The sequence below is a fragment of the Canis lupus genome, chromosome 25, assembly GCF_003254725.2.
Source record: "Canis lupus dingo isolate Sandy chromosome 25, ASM325472v2, whole genome shotgun sequence".
In the NCBI taxonomy this organism is placed as follows: domain Eukaryota; kingdom Metazoa; phylum Chordata; class Mammalia; order Carnivora; family Canidae; genus Canis; species Canis lupus.
In genome coordinates, this window is record NC_064267.1 from 8,262,340 (window position 1) to 8,274,972 (window position 12,633).

At 36.9% G+C, this 12,633-nt stretch overlaps 1 pseudogene; it reads left to right on the forward strand.

The window, feature by feature from the left end:
• Positions 1-2,515: 2,515 nt before the first annotated feature.
• On the forward strand, positions 2,516-4,067 carry LOC125753665 (60S ribosomal protein L23a-like; annotated as a pseudogene).
• The last annotated feature ends 8,566 nt before the right edge of the window (positions 4,068-12,633 follow it).

The following is a 12,633-nucleotide window of genomic DNA, read 5'->3' on the forward strand; positions in this document are numbered from 1 at the left end:
TGCTCAGTTACTGGGAAGTCTCCCCTGATTCTGGAACCAAGGTCTGTTCTCTGATGTGTCCCATTCTCTGAGCAAAATCTATCCTGTGAATCAAAGTCAAGGATTTTACTTTGCCTCCTATTATCTGTGTTTTTTGCCTTGCCTCATTTGTTCTTAGCACTGGGAAGAAGGATGTCAGATATGCTCTCTCTTTTAAGAGGTCTGGTTACAATGAAGAATACATAAAAGATACTCTATTCAGTAGCTAATAAAGTTGTGAAAAGACCTTAAATGGGTCTCAGTGTTTTCCTTTTAAGTAGGGTTTTTATATATCTGGGTATGTTTTCTTATCTTTTAATAATCTACACCTACTTATGTCCTGCATAACACCACTTCAGCCATCTAAAACACAGATTATTCTAGATAACTAGATTCTGATTTCAGGAAACAAAGGATATACATATTCCATTTATCCATTCTGCAGTTATTAAGCATCAGCTCTGTATTAGGCATTATTCTAGACAACCATTTACCCATCAAATCCAAACTTTGAAGTGAACTCTTTCTAACATTTTTTATATCTCTTTTTGGTTTATCCTTTTTATAGTACCCTGATATTAATCTAATCCTTTCTTAGTGTCAGGGCTAGATACAGTGTGAAAAGGCATTGTATTAGGAGTCAAGGGAACTGGATTTTAATTTCAGTTCTGCTGAAAATAATTTGTATGATCTCAAGTATTTCTTAAGCTGTTTTTTTGTGTAAAATTTCCTTGTAAATTATGGAGAGCTGCATGTATATAAGGCATCGTTATTATGGACATTCATTCTAATACTGGATCAAAAACAAAAATTTCCTCAGTGTCAACTAAGATATATGGGAATTATGTGTCCCTTTACTAAATGGCCTCAGATCATAGGGCTTCTAGCATTTGTTTATGTGTGCAGGCTGCCAGGTAAACTGTGAACAGGGGGCTGGAGGAGGTTCACCACTCTTGCAGATTTATTCTGGACCAAAGGAAAGTGAATTTTCATACTGTTTCCTTCTGTTTTCAGAAGGTCTTATAGGGTAAAACTATCTTTCATAAAATTTGGTCATGCTGAAGGAAAACCTATAATTTCAAAGATTTTCCTTTTGTTGGGTGCAGCTACAGGGTCAAAACCTTGAATAGAGGGTTTTGTGTGTGTGTGTGTGTGTGTTTAGCAATGTAGATTAGTATTCTGGATAAGCAAAGATAGGCTTGAACCTTAGTTTCAGGCAGAGTGTAAAGAAAAAAACTATGTTACAGAAAGGATTAACAGGGTTTTGGGGTTAGGAGGTTGACAGAGTAGAGATAATGTACATAAGTGTGTGTGTGTATGTGTGTGTGTGTGTGTAACAGAAAAGCCCCAGAAAATGGAAACAATGTAGGCCTAAATGTAGAGATGAAAATGTTTGAATGAGTTTTTAGAACATATTTTAAATATTTTACTGAACTGTAATCCATAGTCGTTATTGTTAACTATCAATACAAATCTATTAACAGTAGTAGTGTATTTGTATTGTGTTGGTAATGATGTAGGAAGCGATGGGATAATACAGCCCCTCTGACAGCATCCCTAGTATGTTGGTGGCAGAATAAAACCCGTGACCCAGGTGTTTAAGATCAGAGGAATCTCAGAGCTGGGCATCAAAGGAAAGGGAAAAATACAGGACAGGAACTAAATTAGCCAATTGTAAATTTTCTGAAAATTCAAAGAAACCTTGAAGAGACTTCTGGACATTCTATGCTGTGATATGTAGGATGAGGGCTTAAGCCATTTGCATTTATAATTCCAGAAGGTGATGGGATCACAGAAAAGTTTATGAATTAGTATAACAGATACACTGGCCAAAATAAACCAATAATCACATCAGTTATATTTGCTTCAGATCTTTTTAGATTTTTCAGAAAAACTATTAAAGACACATTAATTTTTTTCTTTCATCTTTCCCAGAGGTAAATCCTTTCTTAAAATTAGAAGAGACATCTCCACATACTGAATATATAGTATATATTGTTTTGTGCTTTTCAAAATTTTGTATAGATGATATAGTAGGTGCAATCTATCATAATTGTCTTTTTCATTCAACATTATGTTTTTGACATTTCTCTATTTTGACACATGAGATCATTTTAATCACATTGATCATTGATTATTTGAATAAACCATAGTTTATTTATCCATTTTTCTATTGTATGAAACTTAGGATGTTTCCACTTTTGTGCTGTTACAAACAGTAAGGCATTGAACATCTTTGTATTCATCTCTCTGTGCACAAATGCAAGGATTTCTCTAGGGTGAACATCTAGTAGTTGGATTGTTGGTTTGTATGATGTCTTAAAAACCAGTGCCTGAAGCAAGGCTTAGGTGCTAATGCATTATTAGCAAGCCGGGCCTAGGGCAGTGAAGCTGAGGTAAGCAAGAATCAAGGCAGAGAAAGATGAGAATTAAGTGCAAGGCTTGTGTGAATGCCGCTGCTTCACAAGAAGCCAAAAGAGATAGGCTGGTGGAGACTCCGCTCTATAAGCCCGTGGAAACCAGCCTGGGAAATCCCTTTCACGAAGATGGCGCCGAAGGCGAAGGAGGAAGCCCCTGCCCCTCCCAAGGCCGAAGCCAAAGCAAAGGCTTTGAAAGCTAAGAGAGCGGGTGCTGAAAGGCAGCACAGTCACAAGAAAGAGAAGATCCGCACGTCACCTACATTCCCACCACCCAAGACCCTGCGTCTCCGCAGGCAGCCCAGATATCCTCGAGAGCGCGCCCCCGGGAGAGACCAGCTTGATCACTCTGCCATCATCAAGTTCCCCTTAACTACTGAGTCAGCCATGAAGAAAATAGAAGACAACAACACACTTGTGTTCATTGTGGATGTCAAGGCCAACAAGCACCAGATCAAACAGGCTGTGAAGAAGCTCTATGACACTGATGTGGCCAAGGTCAACACCTTGATCAGGCCTGATGGAGAGAAGAAAGCATATGTCAACTGGCTCCTGACTATGATGCTTTGGATGTTGCCAACAAAATTGGGATCATCTAAACTGAGTCCAGCCGGCTATAAATCTAAATATAAATTTTTTTCACCATAAAAAAAAAAAAAAAGAGAGAGAGAGAGAGAGATACAGCTGGTGGCCGGGCAGATGGGCCCCTTGGCCACATGAACTGTCTCTGGAGAGGCTATACTAGTCCTAGGAACAGCCCATAAGAGGAGGAAAAGAGATTGATTTGTTGGCTCCCATTTCTCTTCTCTCTCCTATGAAGAAAGTTCATCCAAGGGAAGTAAAGCACCCTGCCCTTTCAGATTACATTACCTGGCCTCTTTAATAGCTGCCAGACAAGCCAGATTCTACTTCCACCTCCCCAATTCTCACCCCTCTGTAGCCCAATGCTTCTTTCTGAGTGCTAAATGATGGGAAGAGTCAGGGACTTTGGTGTCTGGCTGACCAGTACAAGGCAGTAGGGCTTCATAGACATATGTGGAGCTGGTTGTAGTGATACCAACTGAATTGGCACAGATGGTACAGGAGAATTTGGGGAGGTATATGAGATGTATCCAATAGAGAATGCCTATTACTATTATGGACACATTCAACTGTACTAGTGTCGAATCGTTTTAAAAAATGATTGTGATAATTTGTACTCCCACCCAGAAATGCAAAAGATTTATTCTTTAGTACAACTTTGAAAACTCAGTTTACTTTTACTAATCTAATGGTGTAAGACAGTATTTCATTTTTTTTTAAATAAAGATTTTATTTGTTTTTTTTTTTTAATTTTTATTTATTTATGATAGTCACACAGAGAGAGAGAGAGGGGCAGAGACACAGGCAGAGGGAGAAGCAGGCTCCATGCACCGGGAGCCTGATGTGGGATTCGATCCAGGGTCTCCAGGATCGCACCCTGGGCCAAAGGCAGGTGCCAAACCGCTGCGCCACCCAGGGATCCCGACAGTATTTCATTTTTGTGTTAATTTATATTATCTGATTAATGGTGTAAATTTGTTTTTTGTTTTGTTTTTGTTTTGTTTTATATTTATTGACCATTTGATTTTCTTCTATGAATCGTTGGTTCAAATCTTTGGTCCATTAAAATTTTTTTGGCTTATTTGGCTTATTCCTATCAATTTCCAAATAATATATATATATTTGTATTTCCAAGTCTGTAAACTCATTTTTTGAGGAAATTTTTTTTAGATTAAGATTTCATTTTTTAAAAAGCAATTTAAGGTCCATAGCAAAATTGAAAGGAAGGTACATTGATTTCCCACATACCCACTGATTCCATTCATGAATGGTCTCCCATTCATACCTCCCCCACCAGAGTGGCACCTTTATTATAGTTGATGAACCTAGAGTGGCATATCATGATCATTCAATGTCTATAGTATACTTCATGGTTCACTCTTGGTGTATTAAATTGGTTTAGACAAATGAATAATGACATGTATTCATCAGTACAGTATTAAGAGTGCTTAATATTAAATTGGTTTAGACAAATGAATAATGACATGTATTCATCAGTACAGTATTAAGAGTGCTTCCTTAAAAATTCTTTGTACTCCACCTATATTCATCTTTCTTGTTCCTTGCCCCTGTACCCCGATCTTTTCACTACCTTCATAGTTTTTCCTTTTTGAGAATGTCATATAGTTGGAATCATACTGTGTGTAACTTTCTCACATTGGCTTCTTTCACTTGAAAATATGTGCTTAAGTTTCCTTCATGTGTTTTCATGGCTCTATAGCTTATTTCTCTTTAGTGCTAAATAATATTCCATTGTCTGGGCACACCATGGCTTATTTATCCTTTTACTTACAAAAGCACATTTTAGTTGCTTCCAAGGTTTGACAATTATTAATAGATCTACTATAGACATCCATGTGCAGGTTTTTGTGTGGACTTAAGTTTTCAGTTCCTTTGGGTAAAATACCAAGGAGCACAATTGCTGGATCATGTGGTAAGAGTCTGTTTAGTTTTGTTAGAAACTGCCAAATTGTCTTCCAAAGTGGCTATATCATTTTGCAGTCCCATCGGTAATGAATGAGGGTTCTTGTTGTGCCACATCCTAGTCTGCATTTGGTGTTGTCAGTAGTTCAGATTTTGGCCATTCTACTAGCAGTGTAGTGATATTTCATTGTTTCTTTAATTTCATTTCCCTGATAATATATGATGTGGAGCACCTTTTCATATGTCGTTTGTCATCTGAGCCATCATTTGTTGGAATAGTGCGTCTCTTCCATCCTTTCTGTTCTGTTCTGAGACTCCTTTTCTTTATTTAAAAAAAAATTTACTCCAGGTTTACTGATGTATAATTGACAAATAAAGTAGTATATTTTAAAAATGTACAATATGGCAATTTTATATTGTATGCATTGTGAAATTATCATGGCAATCAAATTAATCAAACCATCCATTACCTCACATAGTTACTTTTTTGGGTTATTTTGTTGGTGAAAACACTTAAGATCTAGTATCTTAGCAGATTTCAGGTTATTCAATACAGTAGTAACTAGAATGACCATGTTGTACATTAGATCTCCAGAACCGGGGACTCCTTTTTAAATGTGCATTGGACTTTCTTGCACTATCCTTTGTGACCCCTAAGTCTTGATCATAATTTATATGTTTTTAAAATCCTTCTGTCTCCATTTTCTGTGCTTTCCTCATGTCTAACTTCTAGTTCAATTGTTTTCTCTTAGCTGTACATAATCTGATCTTTATACTATCCAGGGAGCTTCTAATTGTAATGAGTACATTTTTCATTCAAGAAGGTCTGTTTTTGACTATACATTTCATAGGATCTTATACATTTTATGGTTTCAATTTCCTAATTTCTTGAGTGATTTTTTAAAAATTTGTTTTATAAGTTTTGTCAGATAATCTATTACCTTAAGTTTAGTTTTGTTGGTTTGTCAACTCCCATTTATGATTTATGATGGGTTGTTTCCTCATGGTTTATTAGTTTTGGATTATGAGCTCATCATTTGTGAGACATTTCCTGTAGAACTTCTATAAAGGCTTGTGTAAGAATCTAACATTCTGGAGATATTTGTGAGGACTGAGTGGGGGACAGATGTTCTAGGGAAATGTGTTTTTGCTTCTCTTATCTCAGGGTTACTTATCATCCTCCTAGAATGAATTTTTAGGTAAAAATCTTGGCCTTGGGGTGCATAGATCCCAGGAAGTCTAAATTTGTAGTGAAAATACACATGGATATCCAAGACACACACTCATATACATACACACACATATATATACTTACAATCTTCTCTGAATTTAGAAATAAGAAAATAAATCTTGCTAAAATTATAAGTGAATTATAAGAAGATGGATTCTGAACATATAAAGATCTCTGAGATTAGTAATTTATGAGATTAAGATAAATCTATTATTTGTTGAGTAACACGTTCCAGGATATGTGTAGGAATATGTATGTGTTAATTTACATCTTTCAGTAATTTTGTGAGATAGTTATTATTTTCCTCATTTTAAAGATAAATAAACTGAAGAGAAATGGTGGCATTTGCTATTTACTCATTTCTCCTCTCTGGCAATAACTCATTTACTTTCCTGATTTATTTGTTTTTTTCCTGTAGAATTTCTCTCCCTCTAGTATGCTACAGATTTTCCTCTATTAATATTTCTCTTCTTCTTACCTGCCAACCCCCAAGAAAGTAAGATCCATTAAAACAGGTGCTACTTTTGGGTCCATGTGTTCACTGCTGATTTCTGTTACGTAGAATATTGCCTGGCATAATAGCACCTGATAAATATTTGTGAATGAATGAACAACTCAAATGAGATGCTCTGTGCTTTTGCTTATGCACCACTACTTCTGAGCTTTAATCTACAAGTCTGGAACAACTGTTTTGTCTTGAGTTCCTTTAAAGGCCTTTAAAAATTTATGGGCTTAAAAAAATGTATGGGTTTATTCTTTTAACTTAGTTATGTTCCAAGTAGGTGAGATTGCCAAATAGATTAATTTCAATATTATGAGGTGTTTGTACGTACATACATGTCTGTAAAATCCTATACTTGTGAATAGATAATGCTTGACCTCCAGCAAATTAAAGACTGTGTGAAAGCATTTGGCAGCCAGTAAAGCACTGTTCCAGTACAAGGTGTTCCTAGTATTATTTGTTGCTATATGATAGTGGTCAGATGGTTAGACCCCCTGCCATTGACTTAGGGCACTTACAATTGACTGAAAACATAAAAATGGACCTAATCAATCAGTCTACTTCCTGATGTGTTCAACAGAAGAGTCTGTCTCACTTTTGGCCTCCCTCTGGCCTTATACCCTCTCCAAACACTGCCTAATGAGTAGAGAGAGAAACAGACAGCCAAAGAAAGAGTCAGGACAGGGAAACAAGGAGGCAAAAAAGCAGATTTAGAGAAAGATAAAGAGGGGTGTGTATGTATTTGTAGTGAGAAACCAAGAGAAAAAGAACATTAAATGTCAGCAGAAAAGTTTGAAAGAGGGAAAAAAGGAAGAAAATTAGAAAGAAAAAGATATTGCAATAAAGAGGAACGGCCTGTGGATAAAAGTGATAAGACTAGTACAAATGTGGGACATACTTTCTGAAGGCAACTCTAAAGAAGTCCCTGGTTGTCTTGCTGAACCTGTTTTATTGGAGTGTGAATTACCTGCCCTTGAAGATGGCCATGTTAGACAGCACTATGGCAGCTCCAGGTAGTGGCACGAGGACTGTTTGCTGACTGGATAAATGAATGGCAATAGAAATTTAGATGTATACTTCCTGAAGTGATTCACTTCCTTAAAACCTGTATTATTTTAGAATACTATATTATGTCTAACTGTTTTCTTATTGACTGACAAAGGACATGGCAGTACTCTAAAGATGGCCATGATCAACAGTGGTCATTGGGCTATGACTGGAAAGACACAATTGTGAGTCTAAATCAAACTTAGCACCTGGTGGGCTAAGAGTTAGCCCCTATTCAGGACAAAACCTTGAGGCTTCTCTTTTTCTGAGCAATAATATAAAATAGTAGAAATGAAAAATTCAAAGTAAATGAGGAACCAAGCATTTTTTAAGGCTTTTATCTTCAAGTAATTTCTATATCCAACATGGGGCTCAAACTTACGATCCCAGGATCAAAAGTTGCCAACTGAGCCAGTCAGGTGCCCCAGGAACCAAACATTTTTAAGGGATAATATAAGCCACTAAAGAGTGGAAAACCAAGACAAAAGGATTTGCTGTTTACTAAGCAGCAGAATGATACAGTCCTTGATCTCTAATGCTACTGCCAGCTACATAAAAATAGGAAAGGTAAATCACTCTCTACAATGACTATCATGTGATCTGGGGTTCCTACCCCACCCCATCCAGTAACTCTTCAGTAATGTGTGTAAAACTTCCTCAAGATCCGTTTCTGGATCTTATACTTTTGATGGACATGTCTGCACATTCTGACCTGGTCTAATAAAAATAAAGAAAAAGCAAGAAGTTTATGTAAGCTTGGGTCTTGGATTGAAAATGAAGGAATTGAGAGGAAATTTATATAGAGAGTCACCAGAATCTTCATCTCCTCTCTCCATCCTGGGCCACTTATGTAGTTTAAACTTATGGGATTTTCTATTAAAAACCTTCCAAACAAGTGATTTTGTAGGTTTTGAATCCATTTGTTAAACATGTAAAAATGCATCACTTTTGGATGATTTTGAAAGAATACTGATTCTCAGCAGGAAAGTTTGACATTTCAACAAGTGGGATGCCTAGGTAGCTCAGAGGTTGAGCATCTGCCTTTGGCTCAATCCCGGAGTCCAGGGATTGAATCCTGCACCAGAGCCTGCTTCTCTCTCTGTCTGTGTCTCTGACTCTCTCTCTGTGTCTCTCATGAATAAACAAATAAATCTTTAAAAAAGAGAAATTTCAACAAGTTTGTATGGTGGAGAACACTAAAAAATATGTCAAGAGTTAATAAGAGATATCAAAATAAGCTCCTTCTACTTATAATTATTTTTAAGTGAGTTTTAAAAATTAATTTACTTAGCTATGACAGCCGTAGAGGGGTTGAAGCTTGGGAGGGACTTATGGAGGTTAAAGAAACAGGAAGCCAAGAGTAAAACTCCATAAACTTATTTATAAGTTTATGGGAAAAATGGAAGAAGAGGAAACTCATAAAGATATGAGCAGGAAGAGCCAGTGAAGTAGTGTACAACAGAAGAATGATGTCCTTCATTCCAAGAGAGGAGTTTGCAGGAGAAAGTAGCAGTCAATGACAAATTCTTTAGAGAGATGAAACAGTTAAAGAAAGGAAACTGTCCATTGAGTTATTATGAAAATCTCCAGGAGGAGAGCCTCTGTGGAGTGGTGAGGGTGGAGGCATTCAGTTGCTGAGAGGTCAAAGCACTGATGACAAGGAGTTGGCCATCCTTTCTAAATGTTTAGCTATAAAGAGAATAAACAGATGCTAAAGGAGGGTGTGGGACTGTCTTCTTAGATATGAGAAATTGGAGCATTGTGAGCTGAGCAGAAAAGGCCAGCAGAGAGGAGACATTAATGATACAGGGGATGGATTTCACAGCTGATAGAGCAAGGATTGAGGCAGAGATCAATGCTGGGTCAAGAATAATGTGTGTGTGGGGAAATTAGATATGTTGCTGTATCTTTACCCTAACAACAATTTTCCTAGGAAAATACCGAGTCAGAAGTGTTCGACATGCTTGTGCATTGTGTTTTCCAGGATAATGTAGGTGACAATAGAGCTATTTAAACATCTATGTGAAGAGACCAGTTTATGACTTGTAGTTAGTTAAAATGGTTGCTTGTTAATTACACCACTGTCTGCATTCCTAGATTTTGCTAACAAGGGGTCACCTAATTTTTCAATTGTACTTACTGCTGTACTATTATAATCTTTAACATTTTAGGAAAACTTCGTTGTCTGAGGCTTTGCCTCAGTATTCTTTCCAAAATAGAATAGGGACACTGTAAACCTCCACTGGAAGAAGTGGGTTTCTAAACATTGGTGACCGATGCATTGATACTTTCTGAGAACTTGTATTATCTCAGGGAAATTGAAAGTTGGATGATTCTTGAACTTTATCTAAACTTTTGGATTTTTAAGACACATGGACCTTCGGCAAGTGGTTTAATCCACATTGTAGATCTTCCCAGAAATGGGACAGGACATCCGTTTTGTGATATGATCCTCAGAAAACTCAGTTATAGAGAATTGAGGAGATTTAAAGGCACTTGTCTCAGATGTTATAAGTAGTTGATGACTGACCTGGAATTATGGTACCAGTCCCCTGACTTTGACTCTGTACTTCTTTCACCTAAAGGTGTATTGTCTGTAGCAGGAAAGTATATAGTTTCTATAACAAAATCATTACTGAATCAAATACCCTAGCACTATAAATTCAGAGAATCAGTAAACAGGTCAAAGTTTTATTGGTTCCCAGGCAATCCAGAAACAATTTCTTCCTATAGCCAAATAGTTGTGAGTTTATAACTCAAAATAGTTATGCTTGTTCAGGTCCTAGAGATAAGAGGTGTCATCATGAACTAGAGCCAGGCTGTTCAGAGGGCATAAGGTATCCATTCTTATATCTGAAATTTTGTCACTTAACCTTTTTTTTTTTTTTTTTGGCAATTATAACACTTTACTGTATACATGTTTTGGTCCCCTCTCAGCTTCTTTCTTCCTTTTAAATCATTCAGTTAAAGGAGCACCAGCACACACCTGACACAGCACGTGTATGAGGACCACAGCGCTAGGAGCCCAGGCCTCCGACCACAGGTCCGAGCTCCTCCGCTGCCCCCTTCCCCCCCAACCCTGCCCAGGGCACTGGGTCACAGACCTACAGGCCTGGGAAGGGGACTTAGCCTTATTATTTGCTATTTCTTTATTCATAATTAATTTCTTCCATCTGTGTCATGTGGAGAATATCCTGAAGACTATTCTAATGAAATACATTGACTAATAGGTTTCAGTCAGCTTACAAGGCTTTAGGAAGTATTCCCCAAGGACTTTGAGCTCTCCTACTACAAAGCCATTTAAAAGAATACTCTAGGGATCCCTGGGTGGCGCAGCGGTTTGGTGCCTGCCTTTGGTCCAGGGCGCGATCCTGGAGACCCAGGATCGAATCCCACGTCGGGCTCCCGGTGCATGGAGCCTGCTTCTCCCTCTGCCTGTGTCTCTGCCTCTCTCTCTCTCTCTGTGTGACTATCATAAATGAATAAAAAAAAAAAAAAGTATTTAAAAGAATACTCTAATTACATTTTATATTACTGGTTCAATAATAAATATTATCTTTATTAAATATGTATCTTCTATCTTTCAAAAGCAGCATATCAATTGACACATAAACATAAATATAAGGAGAAACTTTGCAATCAGTCTTTCTTTCTTTATTCAGGAAATAAGAAAATACAAATATTTATCTGCAATGCTTTGTTTCTTGATAAAATTGCCTTAGGCTCTTTGTTAAGTAGGACCATACGCCCATTTATGTTACACTGAAAAAATTAAAGAGAAATATGTCTTACATGTATTTCTTGTTAATTTTAGAAGATCCATTTCCTTCAGACCTCCGTTGGATCATTTATAAAATGATAAGGAGCATATGATTGTGACACTTTACCATTTTTCATTTTTATCATGTACATTCTCTGAATCTTTGTATTGCTTACAAACCTGAGGATGGTAAAGCAGAGTGAAGAATCACATTGGGTGAAATAGATTCTTGACAAGGTAGCATGAGTATATATGCAGCAAATTACCAAATACTGACTTGATCTGGTACCAGAGTCACCCTTAAGAAACAAACACTGGGGTGATGGACTGCTTTTGTGGCTTCATGATATGCTATGGAAACCAGGTGGATGGAGCTGCAGAGTTGGGGTCCATGGTGGGATGGGTGACAGTAATAATGCTACCTGTAGCTAAAGCTTAGCTATGTATAATCCCACTTAAATCCCCTCGTCTTTAGGGCCATCCCAGCAAATGCAATTGACATAAACTATTTTAATTTTGGTTACAAATAAGACTTAAGAACAAAACACAGTGATGTAAGTAAGCTTAGCTATGTCTAACACAGATAAATCATGTACCCTCGTTTTGTATACTCATTTGAGGCTCATATCGATTCTTTAGAATTATCTTTTTAATTTCATTACTGGAGATTAGTAATACACAGACACATGATGGGGATGTGGATCGGGTAATTTGCCTTCATTATTTCCTACTCAGAGATGGCCTAGTCTACAGCTTCTTACATTCTCAAGTCATGCTTAATTGCTATTTATATTGTCATGGGAAGTGGTTCAAGAACAGAGGTGGTATTTTTATAACCAATCAAAAATTTTGGATTTAGAAACAAGTCTAACCTAATGCAAAAGACCTTACTCAATCCAGAAAATAAATCTTTTAGATTTATTTGCTAAATCACACATATTTCTTACAGGTTTCTATTTATATAACAGTACAGAATAAGAGTGTAGATTACTAAGCTATTAGATTTCAATTTTATAGCATGCTGTTAGCATGCTGCTGACCAATACATAGTTTTAATTTTTCTACGAAATATGTTGCCAACTTCCCTAACACATTTGATGCTGTGCTTCTCATGTCCATTACATAACAGCAAAAGTGCAGACATTCACAAACA